The sequence below is a fragment of the Rhodnius prolixus genome, unplaced genomic scaffold (assembly GCF_049639745.1).
Source record: "Rhodnius prolixus isolate KJV_2025 unplaced genomic scaffold, Rpr scaffold_26, whole genome shotgun sequence".
In the NCBI taxonomy this organism is placed as follows: Eukaryota; Metazoa; Arthropoda; class Insecta; order Hemiptera; family Reduviidae; genus Rhodnius; species Rhodnius prolixus.
Window position 1 is genome coordinate 1,053,240 of NW_027411596.1, and position 11,621 is coordinate 1,064,860.

Consider the following 11,621-nt stretch of genomic DNA (forward strand, 5'->3'; position numbering starts at 1 on the left):
CTCCCGTAGGCCGCATCATCAAATGCTACGTTTCCAGTCCACTCTAACGAGGAAGTAAGAGTTGACTTGCCTTCTGACTTCCGAACTCGCACAAGCTTTCAACCGGAGTGACAACGGCCTTGTGAACCAAGTGAAGTAAAGTGGTCGCCTATATTTTCAGGCGGGATTTATCGTCCAACTACCAATTAGGTGACGTGGACGGGGGCGAAAGCTCATACTACACTATAAACAATTTTTTCTAGCAAATAAAAAGTAGTATTACTCATGATTCGAACAAGGGATCTCCCACTTAAAAGCCACAAGGCCAGCACTCGCCTCTAGTAAATCAATATTTATATTTGTATTATACTATAAATATAATTTATATACAAATTTAAGTAATCAAATTAAAAGTGTACCTAATAAAATATTTAATATTAATAAACCATATTTAGTATTAATTATCTATTATTTTTAACGACGTATTCTTGACAAAGTGTATCCAACCAATTTAATAAAGGATGAACTTAAATCAATCGGGGTCATAATTTTTTTTTTTTATAATTGCGTTTTATTAAAAACCTGTGCATTAATAGATAGATACCTCCTTTTAAAATCAATCTAAATTAAATGAAGCGGGTCTCCTCGCTGCATAAAAAATATTTTATGTATGAAAATGGCCAACATAAGGATCTGAGACATGTAATAAATTCTAAAAAATATTGATGCTAAGTATATGCAGTAAAATTACGTTAATGATGATGATGATGATAAAAATACTATATTTTATGTATTTATATATAACATTTACAATGTGGTAGTGTTCAGTAAACAAATAAAATTATTCCTCAGTTACAAAAATAAATTATACATAAATAAATAATATCTAATGACAAAAAAATTAAATAATAATTAATTAAATAATTAAGAAAAATATGATAAAATACTTAACTGAATGCACGACTTGACGTGACAAAATAAATAAAATAAATTAATTAATAAATTAATTCTGACCAAACTTAAAATATTACCATTATATTCGGACTGTATACATTGGAGAGGGTTAATAAATTAATTTATCTTTTGAATTAGATTTAAGCGATAGTAATTAAGGTTCAATCAAAATTTTCAATTATTATCATTATTATTGTACTATTATTCGTTTATTATAAAAGATCTTAACTTGAGTACATCTATAATATTGTAACGAAGTTGACCTGGGCAGAGAAGAAAGGCCTAGATTGTTCTAGGGGTTGAGCGAACAAAGTCGGTAACAGGCCACCACTGAGTGAACAAAAGGCCGGTCTCTACCTAGATTGTTCAAAGAGTTTAGTGACCGTAGCCTATAACGGTCCACCGCTGTGTAAAAGCCGACTAAGACAGCGGCCCCAGTTGGGGTGGTGGGAGTATGTGTTTTCCCCAGCCAGTGATTGACAGGTGGGAGTGAGACAGACGGAGTTGGAGTGAGACAGAGAGTTGGAGGAGGGCGGCCCCAGTTGGGGTGGTGGCAGTGTGTGTTTTCCTCAACCAGTGAGCGGCAGGTGGGCGTGAGACAGACGGAGTAGGGCAGTCGCAGTTAAAGGGAGGCAGACACAGCTGGAGAAGTCAGTCTTTGAGTTAGTTTGGAGAGACACTTTAGAAGTGATAGTTTTTTAGAGAGTCAGTGTTGCGGAGTGCTTCGGAGTTAGCCAGTTAGGAGGTTAGTTAGTTAGTGAGTAGAGCTGTGTTAGTGCAGTTGAGACTAGTGCAATTCGGTGCAGTGCGGATTAGTGGTCAGTCGTGCAACAGTTTTGTGGCGTTACGTAGTGAGTAAGTAACAGTAAACTGTTGTGACTGTTGTAAATGGTAACTGTAATGAATAGTTAGTTGCTAGTAAATGTTAATGTGGGTAATGTTAATGTGTTAATAAATCAGACTACTTGTAAGTTTAGCGAATTTTATTATTTATCAAACCCACATATTATTTAATAACTAGTGGCAGGCATTAGTTGTGTTGTTAAAGTTTTTAGTAAAATGACAAAAACTTTACAATGTATTGGCACACACACTGTTCAACTGTTGGATTGAGCAGATTGAGAGTATAGCAGTCAAATTTGTGTAATTATCTACATTGAATATAAATTTAGATAAATGATGTTGTCTAAGAGGTGAATATTGTAGTTTTTCTATCATTTATCTAGAAACTTTACCTATAACTAATGCCTGCCACTAGTTACGTTAAATAATATGTGGGTTTGATAAAATAATCAAACTCGCTAAATTTGTAATTATTAACCTGATTTATTAACACATTACCTTTACTCACATTAACATTTACTAGCAACTAACGCTATTCATTACAGTCACCATTTACAACAGTCACAACAGTTTTCTGTTACTTACTCACTACGTAACGCCACAAAACTGTTCCCCGACTGACCACTGGTCCGCACTGCACCGAATTGCACTAGTCTCTGCTACACAAACAAAGCTCTACTCACTAACTGACTAATTGCCCAACTAGCTACCAATGAAGCACTCCGCAACACTGACTCTCTCAAAAAACTATCACTTCCAAAGTGTCTCTCCAAAACTAACTCAAAAACTTGACTAAAACTACAAGACTGAAAACTCGATTAAACACTGATTGACAACTCGTTAAGAACTCCTTAAAACTCATTAAGACTGACTTCTCCAGCTGTGTCTGCCTCCTTTTAACTGCGTGCCTCCCTCCAACTGGGACTGCCCTCCTCCAACTCTCTGAACATAAGTTTCCACGCCCTCCTGACGTTCATTGGCTGGAGAAAACATACTGCCACCACCTCAGCTGGGGCCGCCCTCCTCCTACTCTCTGTCTCGCTCCTACCTGTCAATCACTGGCTGGGAAAACATATATGCCACCACCCCAACTGAGGCCTTTCTCTTAGCTGGCTTTTACACAGGTCACTAACTCCTTGAACAATCTAGCCCATTCTTTTCTAGTTCAGATAGAGACCGGCCCTTTTGTCTACACAGTGGTGGCCTGATACCGACTTTGGTCGCTTAACCCCTAGAACAATCTAGGCCTTTCTTCTCTGCCACAGGTAGATACCGCCCTTTTGTTAATGCAGTGGCGGCCTATTACTGACTTTGGTCGTTCAACCTCTAGAACAATCTAGGCCTTTCTTCTCCGCCCAGGTCAATTTCGTTACAATATATTGGACAGACCAAGAGGATGTGCTCCAGGCTCTATTTACAGTTCAAATTACAAAGGGTACAGGTAGAGCTTGTCTCGATGGAATGGTATCCGTTTCTATTTCTCATTCTTAAAAATCTGTCACTAGGAATTTTCAATTGACTAAGCATCCTCAGTTTGTCTATAGCACATGTGTAGTGAATATATTCCTATGGGATTCCTAACAAACTTATTTCTCTGTAAATGTGACTAAACCGGAATGAATAGCTCTCTCCACATCCAATGAGATCGCTTGGTTAGTCCACTACTCAATTAAATCAGGGATATTCTTTGTAATATACTCCGTCTATCAGATTGAATAATACATATCTGACTCCCCAATGATACTTAGCCACTTCCAGTTCCATTCAACTTTATTGTACCCTGAATTATGTAGTTCTCTCAACCTGAGGAAACAAATTCTTGGCAGCCTATCATCACTCATTTTCAATAACCTCAGCCAATAGTTCAGAGTTCTTGTTTGATCCTCGCAAGGAGGTACGGCCCCCCTTGTCTGAAATTTAAGTTTGTCCACGACAATAACTGCCCTTCCTACCGACGATTCATTAACTTCCCGCACAGCGCTCCGTTCCAAGTGGACCATTGCACAATTTACAGTCAACCAGTTCTGGAAGAGGTGGCACAAGGAGTACCTCCTTGAGCAGCAAGCCATGCTTAAGTGGCATTCACCGTCCTTCCCAGCGGCAGAAGAACAAGTGGTGGCCATTATGGATGACAACCTTCCTCCGTGCCCTCTCCCAAATCAGTGAGTGGAACTCTGGCGCAAGGAGGTGCGGCCCCCCTTGTCTGAAATTTAAGTTTGTCGTAATTGTCGGTTGGCTGCATTGAAGGTCTGGAAGGAGAGAGGGACTGTGGCGTACGTGACCAAGTGCAGGCAGTTGTCCTTGACTGAAAAAAGGAAGTGGATGTTGTTTGGTGTTGGCGTCCTATTGCGTTGGTCGGTTTTGGGTAAAACGTTCAACAGCATCACTTGGCTCAGCCAAACCTTGTTTACCGTCTGGACTTTGTATCTAACCAAATTGTCAGTTGGAATTTGTCTTTAAGTTTTGTCATTTGTCAGGAAGTGTATTTAATAACTTCATTGGTATATTGGATCATGATCCTGTTGAATTTGCCAGGCAAGTTGATTGTAAGTTTGTAAATATTTTTGTCATTAATAATCAATTATAACATAGATAAACAATAAGAGTTAGGTCAAAGATTGTATTGTTTGAAATAAAACTGTTATTTGCAAAGGTATTTTGAGTGGCTGTGGCGTCCACCACACTGATCTCCCCTTATCTATCTGTCTCCCATTATTCTCCTTTTGCTCCCCCAAATATTGTCTTTGCCTAGGAAGGTCTTATATAGCCTTTCAAAGATTTTGCATGGTGCCGAAACCCGGGAGCCCACCCAGAATACCTTAGCATCGTCTTCACTTGTCTGGCCTGTCGCCAGTTATGCTAAAAAGCGAAAAATTGCCTTGTCGCCTTAGTACTTGCCTGTTCCTTTTTTTTGCCGTATGTACACTATTTGTAATTCCCTCTTGTCATCAAATGGACTTGAATTGTCCTTGTGTTGTCTGGAATTATACTATTTTTCAGTTCTCTTAAACACTTGCACACTCAAGGAAGGTCTACCAGATTCCAAACGCACTAAATAATCCGGAGTATTTTTAGCCCAACCCATCAGTTGCTTAAAAAATTTGACCTTCCCCTACGTAGAAAAACCTAGAAGCCCAAACTTCTGATCCATAAAGAAGGCTAGATGGAACTATGGCATCCAATAATTTTACTTTAGACTCCCAAGAATTAGATTTACCTTTAGCTAAGATGCTTAATGCTTTGCCCACCTGTGGCGTCGACTTGCTAACAAAGTGGTTTGCCGCGAATTTAAATTTAGAATTAGAAGTAAAATAAAAAGCTTATCATTCCACATAATTTTTTTAAAGTTTTAATTTGTTTGATCTACCAAAAGGTATTATTTTAGTTTTTTCTGAATTAAGGGTGATAGAATTGTCTGCACAGAATTTTTTGATTGCATCGACCCAGGATTCTCCAAATATCAGTAAATCGTCAGCAAAAAGCAGCATCATTAATTCTTTCTTATTGTTGATATTTAATCCGATATGGTCGGTTTTACAAAGAAATCTACAATATCACTGATATAGAGTATGAAGAGGAGTGGACTTAAACAATCGCTCTGTAAAACACCCTGACTAATTTCTATAAAATCAGTGCTCTCACAGTTCTCCTCCAAGAAAAGACAAGCGCTATCGTACATATTTTTTATAATTATTTTTAATTTACCACTCAACCCAAAACTAAACAGCTTTAGCCATAATTTTTCCTGATTCACACTATCGAACGCTTTTTTTAAAATCGATACATATTGCTAAAAAATAACTTTTTTTTAAGTCATGTATGTATGTTTATTAAAACTGTCCAGTAGGACAGTTGTATAAGGGTTGATCGTCAAAAAGTGCACGAAAAAGCGAAACGTTGAAAAACGCCCAAATTTGAATTTTTTTTTTTTTCTCTTTTTGTATAAAAGATAAAATTTTCAAACTTTCTTTAAAATATAGGGCAAATCCTCCTTTATATATGTAATTTTTTGCAACAACCCAGATGTTATAGATTTCGAGAAAAAAGTTGTTGAAAACGAGCAAAAACGGCATTTTCAAAAATTGGTCTTGTTCTTGATCTTCTTCTTGTTACCTTTTTTGTAAACAACGTAGCACCTAAACGCGCGGACCGATTTTCATGAATAAGGTGTCCTTCGATTCGGAATTTTATGTAGATGTGCCTTTTGGGGGTCATGACGCTGTACATCAAATCGGAGAGGAGTTAGCCTCATGTATATAAGGCCCCCTCCAAAATTATTACTAATTATAATTACTCTTTAAATCTTGGCCCGATTATGATAAAATTTGGTAGGGTGATAGGGTTAGGGCTTCCCTACGTAACATCAGTGTGACGTTCTGCTCTTACACTTTTTAAGGGGAAGTATAGCAATCGTTTTAAATTATCGAAAAGTGAACAGATTTTAATGAATAAAGTGTCATTCGAATCGCATTTTTTTGCAGATTTGCACTTTTAAAGTCTCGACGCTAAGCCTCATAAGGAGGTGAGTTTGGTCCACCCAAGTAAGGCCCTTTCTAAAATTATTATTACCTATATTTCTAAAATGCTTTGTCCGATTTTGATAAAATTTAGCACGAAGAAGTGATTAAAGCTCCTCTACGTGGCTGTGAAGTGCCATCATGCTCTTACACCTACTAAGAGGAAGTACTGCAATCGTTAAAATTATCAATGAGAGAACCGATTTACATCAATGAATTGTCGTTCGATTCAAAATCTTTGCCTCATTGCCTTTTTGGGAGCAGTACTATAATTGGAGTTTATTTTTCTTACTCCTTTTAAAAAGAAGTACTGAAATCGCAGTTTAATTTTGTTACTTAAGTACAAATACCTTCCTATTTTATTCAAAACGTTTTCTCAAAAAAAAATTGTTATTGAGGATGGTTTGGGCACCGCAACTATGATCATTCTTTAAAAAGATCTCTCCAGTAGTAGTTACGGTTCCGACTTAACACCTTATCAGGTTTTAATGATAGGATTGCTTATTTCAAATTTTAAAAAAATCCAATCCGTAAAGCAGATATGTGACTTTGCAGAATAGACAAAAAGGAAAATCTATCCAAAAGGTACAAAAATCTCCTTAACAAAAACTTACAGTTTAAAAAGTTAAGTATAAGGGTTGATTGAACGCCAAAAGGTACACAAATCAGCGAGTACTCAACATTTCATTTACACTTCAGAATATATTTAAGTAATTTTACTGCATTAATTTTCATTCATATTTTTTAGAACTTATTAGATGTCACAGACCCTTATGCTGGCCAGTTCATTCATGATATTTTTTTGTTAAAATTTTGATAAAATATAAAATATAGTATATCTTCGTTATTAAATAGGTACTTTATATTAACTCTATTCCAAATTATTCTTCTGATTTAACTTTAATATGCCCTTTATTTTGAGTAGTCACAAACACATGCATGTTAAAGTAGAAATAGACTAAGAGTCGGATACTGTTTAAATTTGAATCACGGATTTAAAAGAATATTTCAGTCTTGAATTCGTCTTACCGAAATATTCGTGAGCACTAATAAAACACAGTTAATAACAAGTAGATTATTCAACAACAATTATTCATTTTTCAATTGTAATTTAATTTAGTCCCCCTAATTTTACTTACAGTTAAATACTGGAATAATTAGCTGTCCTAAAAATATGCATATCTTATTTATCTTATATTCCAAATATATAACACTGTGGGAAGAATACCTAGATTGAGAATGTAATTGAAGAAAACTATATTATTTGCGATAAAGCCAGATTAATTATCTATTTTTATAAACGTTGACTACTACATAAAATGACAATTACTTTAATCGAAGAATGAACTTAAACCGATGATTTTTATTTAATAATAAAATAAATAAATAAAATAAACAAAATCATTAATGTTTGTCGGTGAAAGCATTTTTAAAAAGAAGTTTTTGAATTTTTTTTTAATTTTGTATAACGTTTTTCTTTCTAATCTGTAATTAATAGTTTGATTGTTTTATATAAAATAGGGTAAATGTAAAGAATAGTTACCCGGAGGTGTGGCCTAATTCGAAGTGATTCTGATTCGCTGTTACTATATAACCCGCCATATTCAAATATAAATATAAAACTATTTATTTTATATTTACATTTAAATCTGGCGGGTTATATGGTAACAGCGAATCAGAATCACTTCGATTTATTTATTTAAGATTGATAATTTTATTTAAACCCCCCTTTATGTGGGGGCTTTGCCCCCACACCCCCTCCTAACCTACCTAATCACCCTCAATTTTTTAATTTGAGTCACAAGATTCATTACAATAAATACAAAGAACAACACAAAAGAAACTTACCTTATTCTGTGGAGTCCTTTTCCTGAGGAGGGTATACTTGGTGGACTCCCTCCAGAAAATCCAAACCAACATCCATACAAAATTTTAAAACATTCATTACTCCATCCTCACTCACACTACATTCATGCTTTAATTTAAAAAAAAACTGCAAAAAAAACGCTCATGCTCATAAAGTTACAAAAAAAAAAGATACCTCAAGTCACAAACAGGGCACTCGCGGGAACTGATAATACATTAAAAAGGAAGCAGTTGCTATGCAGTAAGTGTACTGCGCACGCTCGCGAAACATAAGAGGTAAGAAATTCAAACAAATTATATACAGTACATTGGCGGGAAGTAGTTTAAAAACTCAACGGTAAGTGTGCTGTACTGCGCATGTCCTAAAAATAATCAGGCCACACCTCCGGGTAACTATTCTTTACATTAGCCTAAAATAGATATTACAGTCAATCTATAGTGCTACTTGAACAAATATTTTGTAGATGAAAATGGCCAGCATAAGGGTCTGTGACATCTAATAAATTCTAAAAAACATGAATGAAAATTAATGCAGTAAAATTACTTAAATATCAATGAAATGTAAATGAAATGTTGGTTACTAGCTGATTTGTGTACCTTTTGGCGTTCAATCAACCCTTATACTTAACTTTTTAACAAAAACTTATTTTGTTAAGGAGATCATTGAATAGAGTGTATATAAGTGGTCCAAACAACTCCTACCTCTTCCAATTACGTTAATGATATCAATAAATCATTAATGAGTCACATTCAGAGACCATTGTGTTGTTCTAGGAAGGAATGTCAGTACGCAGCGCTCAAGATATCCTTATCTCATGGAAGCCACGAAGCAGAATGTAGTAGAAGAGTGGCTGGCATGACGAAGAAAGAAGGGAAAGAGGCTGTGCTATTCCTCAAATTGAATATTGGAAAAGATAGGGCTGGTTTTTTTCCACCAGCATATTGGTAGATTGAGGCGCTAGGAGCCAACTGTAATTGTTCATACCAATATATAAAGTAATTGGTTAATGTGCAAACAAGACCACTATAACAATAAATAAATAAATAAATCATTAATGAAATGTGGGTTACCTGCTGATTTGTGTACCTTTTGGCGTTTAATCAATCTTTATACTTAACTTTTTAAACTGCAAGTTTTTTGTTAAAGTGACTACTTAAATAGTTCGCTGCCTCGAGGTACCGGTTTCAATTTTCATACTTTTTTTTCCGACAGCTCTTACGTCCAAAATGTCTTGGGAATATTTTTTATCTTCGGCGTAAATCCATTTGCCAAAAGTAACCCGATGGATACTTCCTAAGTTTCCCTCATTTCTCTCAACATAAATGAAATAGGAACCTTTATCAATGGGCTTGAATTTATTTTCAGTCGGTAATTGTAAAGTTTCTATAGCAACATTACCACATTTTATACCATGTGGTCACTTTCACCCTATTTGGGAGCCCGGATTAGGCCCAAATGAGTCCTCTCCCAAGCCAGCGATCTTTTATTTGTTTTCCTTGCATTGGGATTCACGCTACTCTCCTCCATGTTTCTCTTTGAGGTTTGTTCTTTGTTTTAGCACTTTAATATTGTATAGATTACAAGGGTAAAAAACAAAAATTTTCCGCGGAAAAATGATAAATTTTTGATGAGCTCCTTATCTCCACAAAGTTCCCTATTTTGGATGAATTTGAAATGAATTTCTTTTAGTCCTCCAAAAAACTGCAAACTTTATATAGCTACAAAGTTGAACTTTTGCCAAAATATTTCCCTAGAAATCAGTTAAAAATAATTAAATTATTAGTAAGCTAAATCGTCTATGATTGGCTATGATTTTAGAGTTATTAGTATTAATAGATTTACAGGAGCCTTACCCATATGAGGCGTACTACCCTCTTAAAAATACTCCGAGTCGAGTCCTCTAAAATAAAAAATATATATAAATTTTGTATTAAACGTCACTTCATTGACGAAAATCGGGGGTCGCGACGATAATTTAAAACGATTTTAAAACTTCTCCTTAGTAGGACTCTCCTTAGTAAGAGTAGATTGTTGCTTTCACGTCACTTAGAGAAGCTTTGATTTCTTAATCGTGTCAAATTTAACCAAAATTGGGTTTAGATATTTGCAGAGTTATTAGTAAATATTAACAGTTTTATAGCGGGCTTATAAATGGGGCTTTTACGTAATGTACAGGCATGAGACCACCAAAGCACAGATCTACTTGAAATCCCGAATCGAATGACACCTCATTCAAGAAAATCAATTCACGCACTACGTTGTTGCAAAAAAGGTAACAATAGCAGCAGCAGCAATAATAATTACTTATTTATCTATGTTAAAAAAAAGAAGGAAATTTTAACTCGTTTGCGGGCACAGTACACTGTCTCAGAATCGTGTGTTTGCGTGGGCGATCACGTTCAATAAGCTCTCGAACGGCAAGAATATTGTCATCTGTAAGGCTTGTCCTTGGGCGTGACTTTCGTTTTCAACCCGTTCTCGTCCGCCCTTAAATTCTCTCGCCCACGCAAACACACGATTCTGAGACAGTGTACTGTCCCAAAACTGTACCCGCAAACGAGTTAAAATTCAGACGGTTTAACGCCTTCATTGATTAAAAACTTTATGATAATCTGCTGCGTAATAGACGAAGGGGCCTCTTGCTTGGTCATGGCTGTACTGACGTCAATGGCGACGTTGAACGCTAACTAGACCGGTTCCCCCACTCCTCATAAACCAAACATCTACTCCACACAACATTATCTAGGTAGGAGCACTCTAACAATAGCAAAATTACCGTTTATATTTGATTTACCGTAGTATAAATTTTATAGGAAAATAAAAAAAAATGGTCAAATTTGGGTGATTTTTCAACGTTTCGGTTTTTCGTACAATTTTCGAAGGTGAACCCTATATTATGGAAAATTTCCATAAAAGTTCAATAAAATGTACACTTTAGTAGTTTCTTATTACTTCATGCTATTTTTTAACATTTTATATTTGCAATGTTTCTTACAATTACTAAAATTCTATTACAGTTTATTGTGGAGTTTTATATTCATTAGGAAATTCATATGGCTCTTTGGTCGGTGTTTTTTATTATGAACTATGTAAATTTCCGCTGGATTGGAGTGCTCCTTATCCAATTTCATTCTCATATATTTTGTTTGGCTCTTCTTATTCTTTGTATTATATTAGCAGAGTAACTTTTGGTAAATTCAAGATTCCATTTACTCATAAAAAAATTTATTTTAACTTTGCAACAATTTAATATTAATAAATATTCTACTATTTCAACCAGCATATCCTCATCTCCTCTGAGCTATTTGAGCGGACTCGGTCCACTGGAACGAATCCGATGGTGGAACGAGTTGATTCAAATCCCTATTTAAAAAAAAAGTGATTCCGCCCCACCCCAAAAAATTGAAACAAATTAAAATGAAAATGAGGCAGCAGAGGGCTGGACAACCTTTTAGCCGCCC